This window comes from Myotis yumanensis, unplaced genomic scaffold (genome assembly GCF_028538775.1).
Source record: "Myotis yumanensis isolate MYYU_CA2020_CCGP unplaced genomic scaffold, mMyoYum1.0.hap1 SCAF_24, whole genome shotgun sequence".
Classification (NCBI taxonomy): Eukaryota; Metazoa; Chordata; class Mammalia; order Chiroptera; family Vespertilionidae; genus Myotis; species Myotis yumanensis.
The window spans coordinates 11,139,136-11,151,041 of NW_027223775.1; positions in this window are offsets into that span (position 1 = coordinate 11,139,136).

Below are 11,906 nucleotides of genomic sequence, written 5' to 3' on the forward strand. Positions count from 1 at the left end.
GCGTGTGACTGTGTGTGTGCATGTGTGTGTGTATATGTGTGAGTGTGTGTGTGCGTGAGTGTGTGAGTGTGCGTGTGACTGAGTGTGTGCATGTGTGTGAGTGTGTATATGTGTGAGTGTGTGTGTGAGTGAGAGTGTGTGTGAGAGAGTGTGTGCATGTATGTAGGTGTGCTTGTGAGTATGCATGTATGTGTGTGTGCATGTGCATACATGTGAATCTGTGTCTATGCTTATATGTGTCTGTATGTGCGTGATGTATGTGAGTGTGTGCATGTATGTGCTTGCGTGTATGCATGTTTGCGTGCATGTGTATATGTGCTTGTGTGTATGTGCGTGTGCATGTGTGCATTTCTGTGTGTGCATGTGTGCGTGTGTGTGCGTGTGTCTGTGTGTATGTGCGTGGTGTGTGTGTGCGCATGTGCATGTGAAGATGCCCACATGGCATGGACGTGGATGCTGACATGGGTGTGCATGCGTGCAAAGGGGAAAGGAGGAGGAATGAGAGACATCGAGGGGCCCTGGCTGGTGTGGTTCAGTGGATAGAGCGTCGGCCTGCGGACTGAAGGGTCCCGGGTTCGATTCCCGGTCAAGGGCACAGGCCCGGGTTGTGGGCTCGATCCCCAGTAGGGGGCGTGCAGGAGGCAGCCGATCCGTGATTCTCTCTCGTCATGGATGTTTCTCTCTCTCTCTCCCTCTCCCTTCCTCTCTGAAATCAATAAAAAATTAAAAAAAAAATAATAAATGAAAAGCTCAGACTGTGAAACTAAGTTAGAAAGTGTCCCAAAAGGGAGATTCCCAAAATAAATAATAATAATAATCATAATAATAATAAAAGGGAGATTCCTAAAGGTCCCTCAGTGCGAATTCTTTGCTCCTTGCAAAGTTCAACCTCCCCCTTCCCAGGGGGGCGGGCGTAGCCACTTCCCGCTGTTTGGTCTGAATGTTTCTGTCCAGAAAACACCCCCCACCCCCAGACGCCCCATGGGCAAAGGCTCAGCCTCCTGGGGACCCGTCTTGGGAATTTCCAGGATCCGTCGGCTCATGACAAAGGCCCATCGATGCCTTGTCCCTCAGGCGGTGGCTGCAAATACGCAGAATTAACACCCACGGCGTTAAATATCAGAAGTCGCCTCAAAGGTTCGCACCCAGGGCATACTTCCTCAAAATAAAAAAGGGCACCTTTTTGCATAAAAAACAAACAAACTAGAAATCCCTGCCCTGCTGACCGCTGGCCACAGGCCACCGGCCGCCAGCTGCTTGCTCACGACCTGGCTTGGGATTCCCACTGAGCCACCCAGTCTCAAGATTTTATAACAGGACAACAAGGGGGTCCCGGTTGCTTGTCGTGACTTGAGCCAATTAATCAGGGACAGGGTGAGATCCTATAGGACAGCGGTCGGCAAACCGCGGCTCGCGAGCCATAGGCGGCTCTTTGGCCCCTGGAGTGTGGCTCTTCCACAAAATACCATGTCCAGTGCGATTGAAATTTTGTGGCCCATGCGCAGAAGTCGGCGTTTTTTGGCCGACTACGGCTCTAGGAGCGTTGATTCCAGTCCTGCCAGCTGGGTGGGAGAGCCGAGAGTCACCCACAAACATCTGCTCTGTACCCCCCAGAAGCCGGCTGCTTAGATGGGCAGAAGGACACGGATTCGTGGGGGCAGAGGAGTAGGAGTTATTGGCCTGGGGAAGTGGGCATGGGATTCTCATTACAGGTTACAGGTCATGCAGGCTGGGGGCGGGGTGGGGGGTTTGCAGAGTTGTCATCTGTTCTGGGGGGCGGGGGGTTCCGGAAGGAAGACCCGCATGAGACGGAGGCAGGTAAACAATCAGAGACAGAGTTCGAAGCAAGGGTGACAAGGTTGCTCAGATGACAACCCTGCCAACCCCCCACCCCACCCCTGGGCACCCCCGGGACCAGATCACAGGTGACAGGGGCTGGGGGTTGCCGAGAGCAGGGTGCCTCCGGGACTCGATTCTCTCAGCCACGAGACTGTCAATCTTTGCGTGATGATTGGCAGTTCTCGGGACAGGAGGAGGGACCGCATTCTGATGGGAGCGTACAACTCCCAGCCAGGTGAGAAGGTGCTTTCTATTTAAAAAAAATATTATTTACTTATTTATTAAATACTAGAGGCCCGGTGCACGAAATTCGTGCATGGGGGGTGGGCGGTCCCTCAGCCTGGCCTGCACCCTCTCCTGTGGGACATGCTTCAGACAGTCGGACATCCCTCTTGCAATTCAGGACTTCTGGCTCCTAACGGCTCATCTGCCTGCCGGCATGATCACCCCTAACCACTCTGCATGCTGGGCTGGTTGCCCCTGACTGCTCTCCCCTGCCAGCCTGATCGCCCCCAACCGCCCTCCCCTGCCGGCCTGATTGCCCCTAACTGCTCTTCCCTGCCTTTGCCACCATGGCTTTGTCCAGAAGGGTGTCCGGTCTAATTAGCATATTACTCTTTTATTAGTACAGATATTTTATTGATTTCAGATAGGAAGGGAGAGGGAGAGAGACAGTGAAACATCCATGAGAAGAGAGAATCATGGGTCGACTGCCTCCTGCATGCGCCCTACTGGGGATGGAGCCCGCAACCCGGGCATGTGCCCTTGACCGGGAATCGAACCGTGACCTCCCGGTTCCCAGGTCGACGCTCAACCACTGAGCCACACCGGCCGGGTGTGACTCATCCTTTATTATGTGGTTCATGTTCTCACTGAGTTCCTTGAAGTTCTCAACAAATCTGTCGAGCAACCTTGTCACCCTTGCTTCGAACTCTGTCTCTGATTGTTTACCTGCCTCCGTTTCATGCGGGTCTCCCTTCCGGAGATTTCTCTATTTTTCTTCCATTGGCAACTCGCTTCTTTGTCTCCACACTTTGGCTGCTCCCTCGTGTTTGTGGCTGTGCCTTCGGTAGAGCCGCTGTGTCTCCTGGAATTGGTAGGGTATCCTTGGGGCCCAGTGGCTCCCCTGTGTGGGCTGTGTGCAGAGTCATGGGGGATGGACTGTTTCACAAGAGTGTATCTTGAGTGACGGTTTCTCCGTTCTTCTTTCTCGGGGTCCTGTGTCGACATCCCTGCAGCTCAGGATGAGCCACCCAGCTTTGGCGTAATCAGTGATTGTTCACAGGGGTTTCTTTAGAAGTCTTCCGCACCCTGGTTGGAGGAGGATCGATCTATCTATCTATCTATCTATCATCTATCACCTATCTATCTATCTAACTATCTATCTATCTATCTATCATCTATCTATCTATCTATCTATCTATCTATCTATCATCTATCATCTATCATCTATCTATCATCTATCTATCTATCTATCTATCTATCTATCTATCTATCTATTATCTATCATCTATCTATCTATCTATCTATCTATCTATTATCTATCTATCTATCTATCTATCTATCTATCTATCATCTATCTATCTATCTATCTATCTATCTATCTATCTATCTATCTATCATCTATCTATCTATCTATCTAAAGGTTGTCCCAAAATTCATGCAAGAAGTAATTTTGATAGAAAACATAGGATTATAATTAAAAATTGTAAATTTTTTTATTGATTCATAAAGGACACAGTCTAGGGTTATGTATGGAACAGCACATCGGGTCCATAGCCTCCACGGCTTTGCTGGCACAGACGCAAAGCTGCGGTCTTCATGGGTCTTCCCTGTCCCTGCTCCTGGGCCGTCATTGGTACCTGGTGATGCTGATTGAATCGAAGGGATTGACATCCAAGGGCAACAGATATTAGAATCTGATCCAATAAACCAAGTCAAATTAGGCTTTTTGTTGTTGTTGTTGTTAATGCTCACGCAAAATTCAAATCTTGTGTGAATTTTGGGACACCCTTTATCTATCTATCTATCTATCTATCTATCTATCTATCTATCTATCTATCTATCTCTATCTATCTATCTATCATTTATCTATCTATCTATCTATCTATCTATCTATCTATCTATCATCTATCTATCTATCTATCTATTCTCTCTCTCTCTCTCTCTCTCTCTCTCTCTCTCTCTCTCTCTAAAAGCCTAAGGAACCATCCGACCATTCGACCGTCCGACCGGTAGCTATGACACACACTGACCACCAGGGGGCAGACGCTCCAACCTGTAGCTATGACGTACACCGACCACCAGGGGACAGACACTCAACGCAGGAGCTGCTGAGCTTTGGTGACTTGGCAGCTGCATTTCTTGGGTGACGCACCCGGAACCAGAGAGGAGGGAGCCCGATTCCGGGGTGTGTCACCCGAGAACCACCCTCTCGCAATCAGGGACCCCCCGGGGGATGTCGGGGAGCCGGTTTCGGCCCGATCCCCTCAGGCCAGGCCGAGGGACCCCACTGGTGCACGAATTCGTGCACCCGGCCTCTAGTGTTGAAAATAAGAGGTGCCTGGCCTGGTAGGTTGAGTGTCAACCCAAGAACCAGGAGGTCAGGGTTCGATTCCCAGTCAAGGGCACACGCCGGGGTTACAGGCTCGATCCCCAGTGTGTGGTTCATATTCTCACCAAGTTCCTTCAAGTTCTCAACAAACCTGTCGAGCAACCTTGTCAACCTTGCTTCGAACTCTGTCTCTGATTGTTTACCTGCCTCCATTTCATGCGGGTCTCCCTTCCGGAGATTTCTCTATTTTTCTTCCATTGGCCACTCTTTTCTTTGTCTCCCAACTTTGGCTGCTCCCCCGTGTTTGTGGCTGTGCCTTCGGTAGAGCCACTGTGTCTCCTGGAATTGGTAGGGTGTCCTCAGGGCCCAGTGGCTCCCCTGTGTGGGCTGTGTGCAAAGTCATGTGGGATGGACTGTTTCACAAGTGTATGTTGAGTGACGGTTACTCCATTCTTCTTTCTCGGGGTCCTGCAGGAAGCAGCCGGTCCATGATTCTCTCTCATCATGGATTCTTCTCTCTCTCTCTCCCTCTCCCTTCCTCTCTGAAATCAATAAAAATATACTTTTAAAAAAGAAAAAAAATAAGAGGGAAGTGGATTTTTATTTCTTTGTGGTTCTGGTTTGGCTGGGCCTTGTCTCAGATACACTGAGTCCGCACACACAGAGAAAGGTCTGGTAGGAAGAAATTCTTGGGGAGGATTTTTTTTTTTAGTTTATTTATATTTTATATATTTTTATTGATTTCAGAGAGGAAGGGAGAGGGAGAGAGAGAGAGAAACATCAACAGGGAGAGGGAATCATGGATCGGCTGCCTCCTGCACGCCCCCTACTGGGGATCGAGCCCACAACCCGGGCATGTGCCCTCGACCGGGAATTGAACCCGGGACCCTTCAGTCTGCAGCCCGACGCTCTACCCACTGAGCCACACCAGCCAAAAAATAGTATATATTTTTATTTTTTTAAAATTAATATGAGGTACAGTATAGTTTCAGGTGCACAACCCAGCGATTTGGACGTTTATATAACTTACAAAATGACAATGGGTGGGGGGGCCAGGGGACATATGTAATACTTTCAACAGTAAGATTTTTTTAAAGAAATATATATTTTATTGATTTTTTCCAGAGAGGAAGGGAGAGGGATCGAGAGTTAGAAACATTGATGAGAGAGAAACACCGATCAGCTACCTCCTGCACGCCCCCCACTGGGGATGTGCCCTCAACCAAGGTCCATGCCCTTGACTGGGAATCGAACCCGGGACCCTTCAGTCTGCAGCCCGACGCTCTACCCACTGAGTCACACCAGCCAGGGCAGTATTTTTTTTTTTTAAAAAAAAGACAAAGAAGCACAAATGAGCAGAGACAGAATAAGTCACAGGCCTGCAAATGCAAGTTTCCAACGCGGCCTTGGAGCTGAGCGTCTGTGGGGGCCGGATCTTTTCAAAGGGAGCTGCTGCCCCCTAGTGGCCAAAACTTCTATTTTTGTGCAAACACAGGAAGTGGGAGAAACACAAACAGAGGGTCCCTCCTACCTCCCGTCCACCTGCACCTTCTGGCCCCTGAAAACTCTGTAAGGTCACGTGCGTCCAATTGTGTCTCCTCACCCCCCCCCACACCCCCCACGCGCCCCCAAAATTGAAATTTGAACCCCTGAGTCCAGTGATGGCGAACCTATTTTTTTGGTTGATTTTTCTTTGTCCAATGGCATTTAAATATGTAAAATAAATATCAACAATATAAGTCTTTGTTTTACTGTGGTTGCAGAGATCAGAAAATTTCTATAGGTGACACGGCACCAGAGTTAAGTTAGGGTTTTTCAAAATGCTGACACGCCGAGCTTAAAGGGTTCGCCAACACTGTCGGGGGACATTGGCCAAATGTTGGGGTGACAGACGGGGGAGGATTGCATGGGGCCGACATGGTAAAGGGATTATGATGAATGTATGGGGTCATCTGCATAGCAGATGCGCTGAGCCCCTAAGTGGGACCAGCCCCCAAAGACAGGAGTCAGAGTTTTGTGGGTTTTTTTTTTTTCTTTAAAATATTTTTTTTAATCATTTCAGAGAGGAAGGAAGAGGGAGAGAGAGAGAAATAGAAACATCCATGATGAGAGAGAATCATGGACCGGCTGCCTCCTGCACGCCCCTTACTGGGGATGGAGCCCGCAACCCGGGCAGGTGCCCTTGACCGGGATTCGAACCCGGGACCCTCCAGTCCGCAGGCCGATGCTCTATCCACTGAGCCACACCAGCCAGGGTCTGTCTTTGTCTTAGAACAGCGGTTCTCAACCTTCCTGAGGCCGCGACCCTTGAATACAGCTCCTCATGCTGTGGGGACCCCCAACCATAGAATTATTCTCGTTGCTACTTCATCACTATATCTATATCATCTATATCTATATCTATATCATATATTTATATCTATATAATCTATAGCTATATATTTATCTATATCTATATCTATATCTATATCTATATCTATATCTATATCTATATCTATATTTTCTATATCTATATCTATATCTATATCCATATCCATATCTATATGTATATCTATATCTATATATCTATCTATATCAGCGGTTCTCAACCTTCCTAAGGCTGCAACCCTTGAATACAGCTCCTCATGTTGTGGGGACCCCCAACCATAAAATTATCTTCATTGCTACTTCATCACTATATCTATATCATCTATATCTATATCTATATCTATATCCATATCCATATCCATATCCATATCTATATCTATATCATCTATATCTATATCTATATCTATATCTGTATCTGTATCTGTATCTATATCTATATCTATATCTATATCTATATCATCTATATCTGTATCTATATCTATATCTCTATCTATATATATCTATATCATCTATATCTATATCCTCTATATCTATATATCTATATCTATATCTATATCTATATCTATATCTATATCTATATCTATATCTATATCTATATCTATATCATCTATATCTATATCTATATCTATATCTATATCTATATCTATATCTATATTTATATCTATATCTATATATCTATCTATATCCGTGGTTCTCAACCTTCCTAACGCCGCGACCCTTAAATACAGCTCCTCATGCTGTGGGGACCCCCAACCATAACATTATTCTCGTGGCTACGTCATCACTGTCATGTGGCTGCTGTGATGAATCGTCATGGAAACATCTGATCTGCAGGATGGATTTTCATGGTGACACATTGAACATCATGAAAGCACAGGGATCAATCACAAAAACAACATGTGATTATAGATGTGTTTTCCGACGGTCTCAGGTGACCCCCGTGAAAGGGCCGTTCTACCCCCAAAGGGCTCGCTACCCACAGGTTGAGAACCGCTGGGCTACACAGAATCATCCAGCGAGCGGCTCCTCCGATTGGCTGCCCCAAAGTCCTGGGGGGCGGGACTTAGAGGGGGGACCCATCTAGGCCTGTTTCTCCCACTTCCTGTGTTTTGGGGAAAAATAGAAGTTTTGACCACTAGGGGGCAGTAGCGCTCTGTCTGCTAATCCGGCTGGAGGCCGGGCTGATGTTGGGGGGAGGGGGGAGGGTCATTGTTTACGAAAAAGGTCACGTTGCCTAGTAACCATATGACCTCACCATCTGACAGGACAGGAGAGAGGCGGGTCTCCCCCCAGTTGCTTGTGGAAATGGGTTTTTTTGTTTTATTTTTTTTTTTAAATCCGAACCCGGGGATATTTTTCCCATTGATGTTTATTTTTATTTTTATTTTTTAAAAAAGATATATATTTAGCCCTAACCGGTTTGGCTCAGTGGATAGAGCGTCGGCCTGCGGACTGAAGGGTCCAGGGTTCGAGTCCTGGTCAAGGGCACACGCCCGGGTTGCAGGCTCGATCCCCAGTAGGGAGGCGTGCAGGAGGCAGTTGATCAATGATTCTTGGTCATCATTGATATTTCTATCTCTCTTTCCCTCTCCCTTTCTCTCTGAAATCAATAAACATATAGTTAAAAACAATATATATATATTTTTTATTGATTTCAGGGAGAAAGGGAGACATCTCCAGCTGGTGTGGCTCAGTGGATAGAGCGTCGGCCTGCGGACTGAAGGGTCCCGGGTTCGATTCCCGGTCAAGGGCACATGCCCGGGTTGCGGACCCGATCCCCAGTGGGGGGCGTGCAGGAGGCAGCGGGTCCATGATTCTCTCTCATCATGGATGTTTCTCTCTCTCTCTCTGTCTTCCTTCGTGTCTGAGATCAATAAAAAGTTTTAAATCAATAAATCTCTGTGTCCCCCTTCTTGTCCGAATCTATGAGCTCTCCTGTCAATCATCTCTCTTTCTCCCCCAACCCCTCCCCCGGCCCGACCACGACAAATACAGAAACACTTGTAAGTTCTCTCTCTCTCTCTCTCTCTCTCTCTCTCTCTTTTTTTTTTGTGGTCGTGATACAACCTCCTCCGTAATCATTTCTTTTTTTTGTTCTTTTTCTGAAATCAGAGATCAGCAACCTTATCTCCTGAGCTATCGCCATTGTCGCCCCAACCACGGAAATACCCTCCCGGTCCCTAACGGGTTTTGCAGCATTTGGCTGTGACAGCATCTGTGAAGGCCCGGCCGGTGTGGCTCAGTGGTTGGGGGTCGACCTGTGAACCAGGAGGTCCCGGGTTCGATTCCCGGTCAAGGGCACAGGCCCGGGTTGTGGGCTCCATCCCCAGTAGGGGGCGTGCAGGAGGCAGCCGGTCCATGATTCTCTCTCATCATGGCTGCTTCTCTCTCTCTCTCTCTCTCCCTCTCCCTTCCTCTCTGAAATCAATAAAAATATGTAAAAATATATAGACTAGAGGCCCGGTGCACAAAATTCAAGCAGGGTAGAGTCCCTAGGCCTGGCCGGCAATCAGGGCCAATCAGGGCCTTCCTTCGTTCTGTGCTGCCTCCTGGTGGTCAGTGCATGTCATAGTGAGCGAACGAACTCCCGGTCTCCCGGTCAAACTCCCGCAGGGACACTTTGCATATCAGCCTTATATATATATAGACTAGAGGCCTGGTGCACGAAATTCCTGCATGGGGTCCCTCAGCCCAGCCTGCACCCTCTCTAATCCGGGACCCCTCGGGGGATGTCCGACTGCCGGTTTAGGCCTGATCCCTGGTGGTCGGATATCCCTCACACAATCTGGGACCGCTGGCTGCTAGCTGCTCACCTGCCTGCCTGCCTGATCGCCCCTAACTGCCCTCCCCTGCTGGCCTGATCGCCCCTAACTGCTCTCCCCTGCCGGCCTGATCGCCCCCAACTGCTCTCCCCTGCCAGCCTGATCGCCCCTAACTGCTCTCCCCTGCCTGCCTGATCGCCCCTAACTGCCCTCCCCTGCCTGCCTGATCGCCCCTAACTGCCCTCCCCTGCCGGCCTGATCGCCCCTAACTGCCCTCCCCTGCCGGCCTGATCGCCCCTAACTGCCCTCCCCTGCTGGCCTGATCGCCCCTAACTGCTCTCCCCTGCCGGCCTGATCGCCCCTAACTGCCCTCCCCTGCCTGCCTGATCGCCCCTAACTGCCCTCCCCTGCCAGCCTGATCGCCCCCACTGCTCTCCCCTGCCTGCCTGATCACCCCTAACTGCCCTCCCCTGCCGGCCTGATCTTCCCTAACTGGCCTCCCCTGCCGGTCTGATCACTGCTAACTGCCCTCCCCTGCCGGTCTGATCGCCCCTAACTGCTCTCCCCTGCCGGCCTGATCGCCCCTAACTGCCCTCCCCTGCCGGCCTGATCGCCCCTAACTGCTCTCCCCTGCCAGCCTGATCACCCCTAATTGCTCTGCCCTGCTGGCCTGATCGCCCCTAACTGCCCTCCCCTGCCGGCCTGATCGCCCCCTAACTGCCCTCCCCTGCTGGCCTGATCGCCCCCAACTCCCTCCTCTGCCGGCCTGATTGCCCCTAACAGCCTCGGCCTCAGCCCCCTGCCACCGTGGCTTTGTCTGGAAGACGTCCGGCCTAATTAGCATATTACCCTTTTATTAGTCTAGATATATATCAAGGAGTAGAAAACGAATCAGAGGCAGGAGACATGCCAGGGAATTTTTTCGTCTTTGAGCGAGCACCCCGATGCTGAGATGAACGGGGATGAATCCGGCAGATGAAACCCCGAGGCCTGGCGTCCCCAGGAGTGAGCCAGGGTCAGAGTTGGGGCCTGGTTTTTCCTGACTCAGGGTTTCGCCTGTGCCCTCAGGCCTCGTTCGCACACCCCGAAACTGCTCCCCGCCCAGCCCAGGTTTCATCTCTCAGCTTTGAAGTAGCGTGGCTCCCCCGCCCGTTCTCTTTGTTAAATCCTCATCCGAAAATATTTTTCCATTGATTTTTTTAGGGAGAGAGAGGGAGAGACAGAGAGAAACATGGATGTGAGAGAGACACATCGATGTGTTTCCTCCCACATGCGCCCCGACCAGGGCCTGGGCTGGGGAGGAGCCTGCAGCCGAGGTCCATGCCTTTGACTGGAATCGAACCCGGGACCCTTCGGTCCGCAGGCCGACGCTCTATCCACTGAGCCAAAGGAGCCAGGCCCAAGGATATATTTTTGCATTGATTTTTATTAAATATTATTATTGATTTCAGAGAGAAAGGGAGAGGGAGAGAGAGACAGATAGAGACATCCATGATGAGAGAGAATCACGGACCGGCCGCCTCCTGCATGCCCCCGACTGGGGATCGAGCCCACAACCTGGGCATGTGCCCTTGACCAGGAATCGAACCCGTGACCTCCTGGTTCATAGGTCAACGCTTAACCACTGAGCCACGCTGGCCGGACAATCCTTTTTTAAAAATTCATTTTAAAGGGGGAGAAAGGGAGAAAGAGAGAGAGAGAGAGAGAGAGGGAGAGAGAGAAACATTCATCCGCTGCCTCCCACACATGCCCTGACTGGAAATCGAGCCCATAACCTGCGTACAGATGTCACCAATATGCCAATGTCACCCATAGTTGGTGTGGCTCAGTGGATAGAGTGCCGGCCTGGGGACTGAAGGGTCCTGGGTTCGATTCCTCTGCCTCTCCCTCCTTTCCTCTCTGAAATCAATCCTCTGTCACACCAGCCTCATATGCTAAGGGTCCGGTTGACCAGTCGTCCGTTCAACCAATCACAGCGTAATATGCTAATGATCTGCTAATGCCGCTCAACTGCTCGCTATGACGTGCACTGACCACCAGGGGGCAGACAGTCGACTGGTCGACCAGTCGCTATGACGTGCACTGACCACCAGGGGGCAGACAGTCGACCAGTCGCTATGACGTGCACTGACCACCAGGGGGCAGACAGTCGACCAGTCGCTATGACGTGCACTGACCACCAGGGGGCAGACGCTCTGACCAGTAGGTGAGCTTGCTGCTGGGGTCCGGCCGATCGGGACTGAGTGAGACGGGCCGGACACGCCCTGGAGCCCTCCCTCCAGCCGTCCCTCCCCGGCTGGCCAACCTCCCGCATCCCTCCCCGGCCCCGATCGTGCACCAGTGGGGTCCCCCGGCCTGGCCTGCGCCGTCTCGCCATCCAGGAC